The following is an 11,697-nucleotide window of genomic DNA, read 5'->3' as shown; positions in this document are numbered from 1 at the left end:
TACAACTGAGTTTGATCGTTTACGGATGCACTGTGATATTGCAGAGGAGGACGAACAACTGGTTGCTCGTTACCTAGGAGGACTGCGAACTGAGATATCAGATGTTGTATACCTGCACCAATATTGGTCATATGAGGACGTATGTCGACTAGCTTTGAAGGTAGAGGAGCAGTGTAAAAGAAGAGGAGGTACTTCAAAATTCCAACCCAGATTTTGTGACAAAGGACAATTATCAAGCTCGACAGCCAACACTAGTGCGGGGATGGAACCTTATAACCCGAAGCTAGTGAGCAAGGGGGGATCGATCAATGGTGAAGCAAGCAAGATAAGGACTACGACAAAGAGGTGTTTCAAGTGTCAGGGTTTAGGACACTTCACCGCTGATTGTCCAAACTGATAGTATATTACTCTTGCGGATACTCAAGCCCATGATATAGGCCCTACCTATGATGAGTATGAAGAACATGAGGTGGATGGAGGGTCTGAAGAATGTGAGATTATTTTTGGTGATTCAGGCGAAGCCTTGGTTGTCCGAAAGGTGTTGAATGTTGACATCATTGATAATGAGTCGTGGCTTCGACACAATATATTCCGCACCAAGTGCACCAGCGGCGGTAAGGTGTGTAATATGATCATTGTTGGAGGGAGATGCGAGAATGTAGTCTCTAATACCATGGTCGAGAAGTTAGAATTGAAAACAGAGGAACACCCATGTAACACCCCGTATATATCTGGTAATGTTATCATACTATCGTATTAAGCAGCGCTTAATTAAAAATGCGGAATATCTTTTTCTTTTCAATTATGATCTCATTATCATTACCAACTTGCTTATTAATCAATTAATAAAACATCTATTGTACGTAATTGCAATAAAACAGCTAACTGAAATACCTCATAATCATAGATAATAAAAGTGTGGCTCTAGTCATGGAACTACAACAACGTAGACCGGACCATCTAACAGTTTATACAACTCCAATCTAAAGCACTAACATAAAGTGTCATGGACAATCCCCATGCTCACTCAAATAAGGCAACACGCCCAACATCAGTCTCAACAACAACATAAGCATAAATAGCAGAAAACATAAACAACATCCATATCCAGTCATGGCAGCAAAACAGCATAATAACATCAACTAAGCTCTGGCCTCCTGCCGCCAGAGGCATCAGTTACCAAACTATCGGAACCTGAAATAAGCATTCCCCAAACGTGGGGTGAGATCTCTAAACAAGAAATCTCAGTAAGACAAGGGGTCCTCAAGGATCTTCCACCCCAAGCTCACTTACATGTGCAATATAAGTTTAAAAATAGTTCATCAATATCATTTCCAAAACAGTGTAATGCAGCAGATAATCATGTCATGTGTGTCAATACTATTCTACTGGCCAGAGAAATACAGGATTTACATACGCCAAATACCCACACTAGTGCAAGACGCCACTTGCATTCACCCCGGATCACCATATCGTATGACGCCACATACTCAGGATTACCGTCAAGATGAAACAACACATGCATATTAAAAGCCATTACACATAGAGCTCAACAACATTTCAAATATTCAAAGCATGTAACACAACATGCTTACAACCACACCCCCATGGGACATGGTGGAACCACAACATGGCTAAACCGAGGACACGAAATCTTACCTTGCAAGCTAACACCCAAGGCCAAGAGTCCACAGCTCAAAGTCCAAACACAGCAGATTCACAATATGTTATGGACCAATTCTGTATCAATAATAATGCAACACAAGCATATAAATTAAAGACAACGCATTTCCTTACGTTTTACGTCTTAAGGCTCCATACCAAGCCATAAGCCCTTAATCACAACGATTTTGACTTAGTTCATTAATTACAGAAGTTCCACTTCATCAATCTAGGGTCAACAAACCCCCAATAGCCTACTGTACACACCGCACAGCTATTGTTCTTCGAAATCCCAGAATATCCGGATATTTCTCGGGACCATATCCGGATATGCAATATTCGGATATCTCACTGGACATATCCGGATATGCAATATCCGGATATCCAGAATCCCATATCCGGATATTTTTCGGGCAGATATCCGGATATTTCACGACAGAATGCAGAAACTGCATTTCGTGAAGATATCCTTCCAAGGTTGGGTTTTTACCGATTTTAAACACCTAAACATGCATTTCTAGGTGTGTTTGACCAACCCCAACATTAAGTTATCATCCTTTAACCTTTACATGCATCAATGTTCCATTTTTAAGCTCAAAAACTCAAGATCAAAGGTGGTGAAGCTTACCAAGCTCAAACTCAGAAAAAGGGTGCTCTTGGAGCTCACACAACAGCTCCAAGGTTCTGTCTCTCACTGTACACGAAAATAGTGCACAAAGGTGGTTCTTTTACATCACAAGGAAGCTCCTTTGAGCTCCAAAATGCCACCACAAAGGCTCAACACTCTCAACCCCCAAATTCAGCAAACAAGGACCCTCCAACAGAGGTAAAAACTCAGAATGATGTTCCCAACACACTCACCATAGTGTTTCCTACTCACTCAAAGTATCTACAAGAAGAAAGTGTGAAGAAAATGGCTTCAAGTCTCAAGAAGGAGAAGATAAGCCTATGGAACAGTGTTTCAAAGTTCTGGTCAGCCACTCTCACGCTCAAAATTCTATTTTCTAGGGTTGAGTGCCCTTAAAGAGGGTATTTATAGCCCAAACGCACTTAAACACACAGTATTAACTTTAATTGCTACGCTTAGCATTTTAATCCCAAACTTTGGAATCTGAAACTACACATTTTTCCAAGAATTATCATATTTTTCTTATAATTTTCTGAGCACTTTTCCGGTACGCGCTTTTCCAAGCCAGTACCGGTTTCTAGCACCAGTTCTCATTATTTGGACTTGAAACTCGTTTTACAAGTCCTACATATCATTCTAGTAATTATCATGCACTTACATTAATTTTTCGGGATACTTTTTCGGTACTCATTTATACCGACTAGCAGAACCGGTATCTGCACTTTTCTTCCGAAAAGCGACTTTCAGCATTATTACTCACTTACTATAATTTTTAAAGCCTCATAATAATTATTAGGGTCAATTATGGAATCATTTCCTATTTTCTCACAATTTATTAATTAAATTCCTTAATTAACGGTGCGGGTTCTTACAACCCACAACCATACAAGCTTGCTTGGCTGAAGAAAGGAAGTGAGGTGAAGATGAACAAGAGGTGTCTCGTACAGTTTTCTATCGGTAAAAGGTACACTGATGAGGTGTGGTGCGATGTGATTCCGATGGACGTGAGTCATATCTTGTTGGGGAGGCTATGGCAATTTGATAGGAAGACGAAGCACGATGACTTCAAAAAGACTTACACTTTCAAGAAGGACGGACTAACTATTACCTTGGGTCCATCTGAATTGAAGGAGGAGGCGAAGAACACTATGTTGTCCAGAGTAGGTTCCCAAGAGGAATCTACCAATGCCATTGACATATGTGCTTGTGTGGTGATAGAAAAAAATTCTAGTGCTTCTGACATTCCTTTGCAGGTTAAGCCATTGCTAGAGGACTTCGTTGATGTGGTTCTTGAGGAGATGCTATTGGAATTGCCACCTATAATAGACATCCAGTATTGTATTGACCTTGTGCCAGGAGCTGTTATTCCGGACAAAGCTACATATAAGATGGGCACTGGGGAGCAAAAAGAGTTACATTCACAGGTTCATGATCATATTCAAAAGCAGAATGTGAAATATAAACAGCAAGCTGACAGTTATAGAAATCAAGCCATTTTCAAGGAAGGCGATATGGTATAGATCCACCTTAGGAAGGAACATTTTCTGGCTAGCAGGATTGTTAAACTACCTAGAGCTAATGGTCCCTTCAAGGTGCTCGGGAAGATCAATAACAATGCTTACAAGATTGAACTTCTTGGGGAATACAATATTTCTAGTACTTTCAATGTTGCTGACTTGTCTCTTTATCCGTTAGATTCGAGGATGAATCTTCTTTTGGCAGGGGAGAATGATGCACCTGGGTGACTCGCTTGGATTGGGTTTTTCCATAATTTATTTCTTTATTTAGAGAATTTTAATAATTGCTAGTTATTTCCTTTTTGTTATTTTAGATTATGTTTGAATGTGCGTTGATTGTGCGTTATCTCCTTTGATTGCGCATGATTATAGTTATTTACTTCTTTTTTATTTTATTTTTGCCTATTTAAGGCTTGGAGAACCCTATTGTTATTTGATTGTTTTTGGTTAAAGAAAATTAAGAAAAGAGAAATAGTATTTTCTCACAATCCTTGTTTCCTTCTTCTTTCTGCTTAACCAATAGGTTACTGCTTCGGCATTAGAAGGTGTTCAGGACAGAATATGAGGGCATATGAAGGAAAAGCACAAATCAGATTCATCAGAGTTTAAGTCTTTTTCAGTGGAGAATCAACAGAAACCACGAATGCATATCTTGGAGAAGCGGTGAAATCTATTGAAGGAAGGCTTTTAGGTGCTAACTCTCAGCCACTAGTTAAAAAGAAGGAAATCCCTCTCTTTTTTTGTTTCAGTGTTTTCCAGATTACTCGGGTATTCCCCTATTTACTCGGGTAAATAATTCAAGCATTTTTTTAGATTATGAACAATACCCGAGTATCCCCTCCCTACTCAGGTAAATAATTCAATCATTTTTCAGATTACGAACAATACCCCGGTATCCCCTTGACTACCCGGGTAGGGAGAAATTTTCAAATTATACCCGAGTATCCCCCTTCCTACCCGGGTATTTTACATAAACAGGGGCAGATGAGTGATATGTTTTGGATGAAGGACGAATTAGTAATTAATTATTAAATTAAGGCTACAGTTGTCAAAAAGTCGGTAGAATGGTGTTGTGTTTGTTGATAAGGTTAAATTTTTGAAATAGTTTATAAACGAGGACAAGATCGTTATTTTTTATTAGTGAAAGGCTTCAATGGTCAAACAAACCCTCAGTCTAGTGTCTAATCCTTCCAGAAAATTCGGATGAAGAAACCATGTAATAAATCTTTTCATATAGTTGGGCAGGGTGGCTCATAGGCCCCCATCCAAATGGTTTGATTTGATTTCGAGACTGACTCAGAGGAAGAAAGGATAAAACTTTTACTTATTTATTTATTTATTTTTTGTCTATCTTACGTTTTCTATACGAGGAATATACAAATGAACATTAATATTATTAAGGGTGTGCATGACAATCTTCTCGGAATCATTTTTTTTTTAATTTATATTCTCGAAAGCAGAATGGTATAGAAAACTCATTTAGTAAAACCGGTTTATTTGGACTACAAGTGTATCTATTTCACTTTTTCTTCTAATTTTTTCTATCATACGGCTGGAATTGTGCTACTGCTAACTAATGTTTAAGTTATTTTAATCATGATTATAATGCATTTTAATTCCAAAATAAAAAAAATGGTTATGATGCTTTTCTGTTTTCTTTAAACAAGGTCGGTGAAGAAGAAGAAAAGCTTGCTGAAGGGATCAAACTTTATGCTATATCAGCCACTGCCACTTCAAAGCGGACAATCCTTTCTGATCTTATATCCGTGAGTTTGCAGATATTTTTTACAATCTTGGCTTGATGTTTTGTAATCTCTGCAGTTTGCATTTCTGAGTGTTATTTTAGTATATATGTTGAGTTATACTACTGTTATTATTAGTTATGGAAACCAAAAGTCATTTCAAATACTAATACAATAGAAACTTGTTCAGCAATTTTTTGAGATAATTGAAGGAAGCAGGTTACCAACTGTTTAAAGAAATCCATGGTGTAGCAGTCTTGTACACTGAGCAAGCAAGCTTTTTATCATCATTTTCATAGTGGGATATGTAATTCACGTTGAATACCTAGACACCAACTTATGGCTGTGTTAATAGATACAGTAAAACAATTCATATGCCTTCACCCAATGATTTAAGCTTATGGAAGAGTTGGTTGTGTGATACTATTACTGTGCATTCTCAAAAACTCATTTTGCTGCTGCAAATTCAAATATGTATTAAAATCAGTTAATTTTATGTTTCCAAATGTACTTTAAGTTACTCTTGAAGATAAGAGAGGGCAGTTCAATAATTTTGCTGAATGTTACTATGTCTTTTAGCACAGCTGAGTGGATTCTCTCGACCTCCATCATCTCGATCTCTTATCAACCATGAACAGGTAATGTAGAAACTTATATTTCCAATTGAAGTTCAAGTCTTAAAATTTTCTAAAGTAGTTATTGTTTCCCTAATTCTTTCTGGATTATAGGTAATGATTTATACTTCATGAACATGTGTAAAGGTTGTGCCATGTGCGTCTAATAGAAAATCTGTTTGAACAAGAAAATGCAAATTTTGCTCTGGCAGAATAGCGGTTGCAGGATAATATCATTAAATTTTATTAGGTGTCTACCAAACTCAAAAAACCAGAAAACTTGGTATATTTGGTTTAATATTTTATGTTGGTTAATCAGTTAAGATTTCAAAAAACCAGTTCGTACTTCGTATTTGATTAATTTATAAGGTGAAATTAGTCTGTAAAAAATATCAGACAAGGTGGTTCTAAATTAATTAGTTTTTATTTTATTTTAAAGTTCTGTATTTCTCTCATTCATAGATGATCTTACATCCTAATGCTGTTTTTGTGCAAGTGTTATCTGGTTTGCTCATTAAAATGCTAGTGTTGCAGGGATGGATTACGTTATAACTGACTCGAGATCCAGTTACATCTAGGGGATTTCTTTCTGCAAGATCAGTCACTGGGTTTCTTTCTGATGTTTATTCTCCAGCTGCTGATGAAGTTGGAAAAATATGCTTAATTGCAGATGAAAGGGTTCGTAACTTTGTATCTCAATAGTATTGTTTAATTCTGGTGTGTAATTTTCTTGTTAGGAACTTCAGTCCTATTAAGATAATCATCACACTATTCAATTTACTTGAACGTTGCTAATCCCAATATCAGGTTCAAGGAGCTGTTTTTGATCTTCCGGAGGACATTGCTAAAGAGTTACCTAGGACTTAGTGTACTAGGTCCTAATCCGCTTCCGCATAAATTCAATAGTTCCTACAATTGGTATCATAGCCTTGGCGGTACATTGGTATGTGAATCTAGTTTCACTATTCGTGTAATTAGTTTTGCTTCGTAAAATATGGCACCTAGGATTCTATATTTGTTATTCAATTATTTGCACGAGTATTCTTTTCATTAAAAATCTATTCTTTATATGGTTTTGGCTTTAATCCATGGTAGAAATTTCCTTGTATTTTCTTGGGTTGTAACAAGGAGGATAATCCCATATGATTAGGTTTCCTCCTTGATGTTTTTATTTATTTTTGCAGAATTTCTGTGTATTTTTTCAAATTTTGTAAAAGTTTAAGACCGAGAAACCGCGAGGAAGATGCGCATTCAGCACTGTCAGAGACTTTTCGAGGACTTCCCGATCTCAGAATGAGGATATCTATATATGGTTGGAAAGAGGACGGAAAGACGAACGCAACGGTCGGTGAATAGCCGCCACTGGAGCCTCCACGCACCTCCACAAGCGGCTGAGAGTGGCCGCCACTCTCCAAAAAAGAATGAGAGCGTGAGGGAGCGTCCGACCACATTTTTGGGTGGCTCTGGCGGCGGTGCAATCGTATTTTCAAGGCAGTCCTTCCCCTGGAGTTTCATGCTGAGATGAGTTCGGGTGACGGCGCAGTGGACGTGACAGCTAGGGTTCCTGTATGTTGACTTAGGGTTTCTCGCCAAAAGTTGGTATTTTGGGCCTTTGGGCCCATGGCTACCATAAAGAGGCTTGAAATAGAACCTATGGACTATAAGGAAAGGAGCAATCAGCCGCAAAGTTTCCTATTTGATTACTCTGTAATTTTATTTTTTTAGGAAACCATGGATTAAGGTTATTATTATAATTAATTGCCTTAATTGTATGATTTGATGATTTATATGATTGATAACATGCTTTATTGCGATAACATGCCATATAGAATATGTGGTGCCATATTGTTGCATAACTTGCATGATTACATGAGCATAATAGCTATTATGTCTTCAGCGACTAGTATTGTATGATAGTTATTATGGGATTATTCTGATTTTAAATTATCCTAAAAAAATTAATTAATAATTATTATGATTTTTGTTTAAAATCTAGATTAATAATTGAATTAATTAATTTTGGATAATTAACATCAAGACAAATAATCGTTATGGAAATTATTTTGATTTCAAATTATCCTTATGAATGATAATTATTATGATTGCTAAAATTTAGATTAATAATTAAATCAGTCATTTGGGTGATTTAAATCTAGAAAAATAATTAAGCAAATTTCCTAAGAGAATAATTTATTTTGCGAGTTTTTTGTGGGTCTTCTAAAATGGTCATGTGTTAAACACACGCTGCATACCACAATAATGTATCATGATTGTGTGAAGCACACACTGCCTATCATGACCAGATTTTAGGACCTTAATGATTTCAAAATTCAGATAAGCTAAGTGATGCACGTTCATCGGCGCTCTTGCTTAAATAATTTTTGAAATCAAACTAAGAATACTCTCAATTAAATAATTCTTGGAAATTGGAAAAATTGCTTATGTTGAATGGAAGGAGATTTAAATTAAAAAATTAATTTATCCTTCAAGCGCATTATAGGACCATTAATAAAATAATCATGTGAAGTCTCATCGAATAAGCATGATTGGATTTTATTAGATTGGACCTAAATAATTAAGGGAGGAGATTTAAATTAAGAAATTAATTTAACCTCCAAGCGCATTGTGGGCCTATCAATAAAATATTCATGTGAAGCCCCAACGGATAAACATGATTGGATTTTATTGGATCTTAATAATTTTAAAATTTTAATAAAGTATTGTACGGCCCAACGTCGACAATACTAAATTATTAAAGATAGTTTTGAAATTAAACAATAAATTCAACTAAGCTTATAAAATTCTCAAAATAAAAATATTGAATGGGTGAAGGTTTTAAAATTAATTAATTAATTTTAAAACCTGTGGGCTCCTTTTGTGGGTCCATTAATAAAATGGTCATGTGAAGCCCCAACAGATAAGCATAACTGGATTTTATTTGATTGGACCTTAATAATTTCAAAATTTTAGTAAAATATTGTACGGCTCAACGTCGGCAATGCTTAGATACTAAAGATAATTTTGAAATTAAACAATGGTTAACTACATTCAACTTTGGTAAAGTTATTAACCCTCTCAACGAGGGCTCTGGTAATGGCACCGAAGGCCCAAATAACAATTTTAATTTTTACAAGTGACTTGCCCAACGTAAGCCTTGTAAAGATAAACTAAAAGATTGTTAACAATAAACAAGAGTAGTTACGATAATCTACTTGTACTTCGTTTGTTTGTTGCATTATTTGTTTGTAATTGTGTGCTTTATATATTTTTCAGAAAATATCTTAGAAATGATTTTGAGTCAAAAATCTCTAGATGATACCAACTAAGTGAAAAATAATTTTTTGATATTGTTCTAAAACATGAAAGCTAAAATTTGTCCTGACAGTATAAGGGCCATAACAACCTGCAGAGGATGCGTTTAAGGACGCAATACTCAGATTGGAAAAGGACAAATATGGTAGTTCACAATTAGTCTTTGTTAGTTTTTTCAAATACTTGCATAAGTAAATGCACATGGTTAAGAGTGGAGTAGAGATGCTTCGAACTCTTAATGACATGTTTGCTGTGTCTAGCAGCTCTGCTAAACAGAATGCAGTTAACGCAAGTTTTGCTAAAAGTCTTGTTAAATCCAAGGGAAAACCCAAGGGTGGTAACAAGAACAAAATAACTTGGTGATAAGTTGTCAAACCAGTTGCTATGAAGAAGCCGCAAGGAAGGTGCTTCAAGAGCAGATTAAAGGGACACTGAAAGAAAAATTGTCCAGAGGTGATGAAAAGAACCAGACATGGGCATATCAAGGCCTGATCAGTGAATGAATTATTGATTCAGGAATCACTGATTATGTTTGTTACTCTTTGCAGTAGTTCAAACATGGCATACCCGTCAGCAATGGACATAGATATTTTAAGCTTGAAAATGGGAACTTGTGTCTGCATTTACAGTAGAGCAAGTTATTTATAAGACTATGGTTTTGGGTGACTGTTTATTTGTTCCAGAATTCAAGAGGAATTCAATTATTGTTAGTTATTTTGGTTAAAACATGGTTTGACAATGCAATTGATTCCTCAGTTACATTTCGGAGTTCATCTTCGTCTTGTTTGTTTCGGTACATTGTTCAAATAGTCTTTATTACCTTTGTCCTATACCCCTAAATTTATTGTGTTGAATGGAAAGGATGATGAACAAGAACCTTCACCAAAGAAATTAAAGTTTCAAATGAAACATACTTTTGGATTTTATGATTGAGTCAGATTACCTCAAATAGGAAACATGGTTTAGTTAAAAGAAGGACTGAAAGTTCAAGAATATTTTAACTAAAAGCTACATGTTGGTCCTATTTGGAAGGTAAAATGGCCAAGCAATCCTACAAGGCCAAAAATATTTGCGCAACTATTCAACTGGAACTGGTACATGCTAATGTATGTGGACCAATTAGCGTTCAAGCCAGAAGAGGTGATGAGTACTTTATTATATGAATTTTTACTCTGGATTTGCACAGATGAACCTAGTGCGCCATAAGTCTAAAACTTTTGGAAAATTCCAAGAGGTTTAAGTCTGAGGAAGAAAAACATCTAGGTGTTCAAATCAAAATACTTTGGTCTGACTAAAGTGTTGGCTACCTGTCTGGCAAGTTCAGGTCTTACCTGATTTAAGAGGGGATAGTTTTCGTAACTGTCAACTCTAGGAACGCGTTAGTTGAATGAAGTTGCAGTATGCAAAAATCAAACATATCTAGACTTGGTGAAGATCATGTTCAGTTATTCATCTTTGCCAATGTTGTTCAAGGGAGATGCCTAGAGAAGGAAATGTACCTTCTTAACTTGGTTCCATCAAAGTTTGTTGTAAAGACACCTAAGAAATTATGGAGAGGGTGCAAGCCCAGATCAAACCATATTCGGATTTAGGGTGCTACAGCATACGTCCTACAACAACAGTCAAATAAGATGGAATCTTGTATAGAAGAGTGCATATCTTTTGGCTACCCTAAGAGAACGAGGGATGATTTCTTATTTAGTCTTAAGGACAAGATAATCTAAGTGAGCACTCACATGATTTTCTTAAAGAAGGACTAGATGAGAAATTATAAGCTCTTAAGTAAGTTATTCTTGATGAGATTTATCTCTGAACAAGAATTTGCAGAATCTTTAGAAGCTTCATCCGTTCATTTGATTGTTCAATAGGGGATAAATATATCTCTAGGTGAACAAACAAGGGAACCGTAATTGGAAATTCAACATGATAATATATAAGTGAAACTAGTAGAAATATTAGTATCACATGTGGAGGAACAATATCAAGAATAATTGGATCCTCAAGAATTTGAAGATCCACCATTTGACCCACTCTTTGTTTTACCTATAAATACACAAGGACTAGTGCAGCACATTCGTAGCGGGAGAGAATCTTGTTAACTCTTAAGTCGTCTCTTGTTGAGTGACATTGATCCTACTAGTTACGATAATGTACTAGAAGATGTTGTTGATCAAGTGTTGCTCAAGCTATGAACAATGAGATGGAATACTTGTATTTCAACT

At 36.0% G+C, this 11,697-nt stretch overlaps 1 long non-coding RNA gene across 1 annotated transcript; it reads left to right on the top strand.

The window, feature by feature from the left end:
• The first annotated feature begins 6,125 nt into the window (after positions 1 to 6,125).
• On the top strand, positions 6,126 to 7,019 carry LOC133313607 (uncharacterized). The gene is made up of 3 exons (XR_009751837.1): positions 6,126 to 6,187; positions 6,698 to 6,841; positions 6,971 to 7,019. It is a non-coding gene; the product is annotated as an uncharacterized LOC133313607 (long non-coding RNA).
• Positions 7,020 to 11,697: the final 4,678 nt, after the last annotated feature.

Source organism: Gastrolobium bilobum, unplaced genomic scaffold (assembly GCF_033153095.1).
Source record: "Gastrolobium bilobum isolate Gb01-03AN ecotype WA unplaced genomic scaffold, APGP_CSIRO_Gbil_v1 utg33260, whole genome shotgun sequence".
NCBI classification, from domain to species: domain Eukaryota; kingdom Viridiplantae; phylum Streptophyta; class Magnoliopsida; order Fabales; family Fabaceae; genus Gastrolobium; species Gastrolobium bilobum.
The sequence above is the reverse complement of the archived record's forward strand: the minus strand, read 5'-3'. Positions and strand labels throughout refer to the sequence as shown.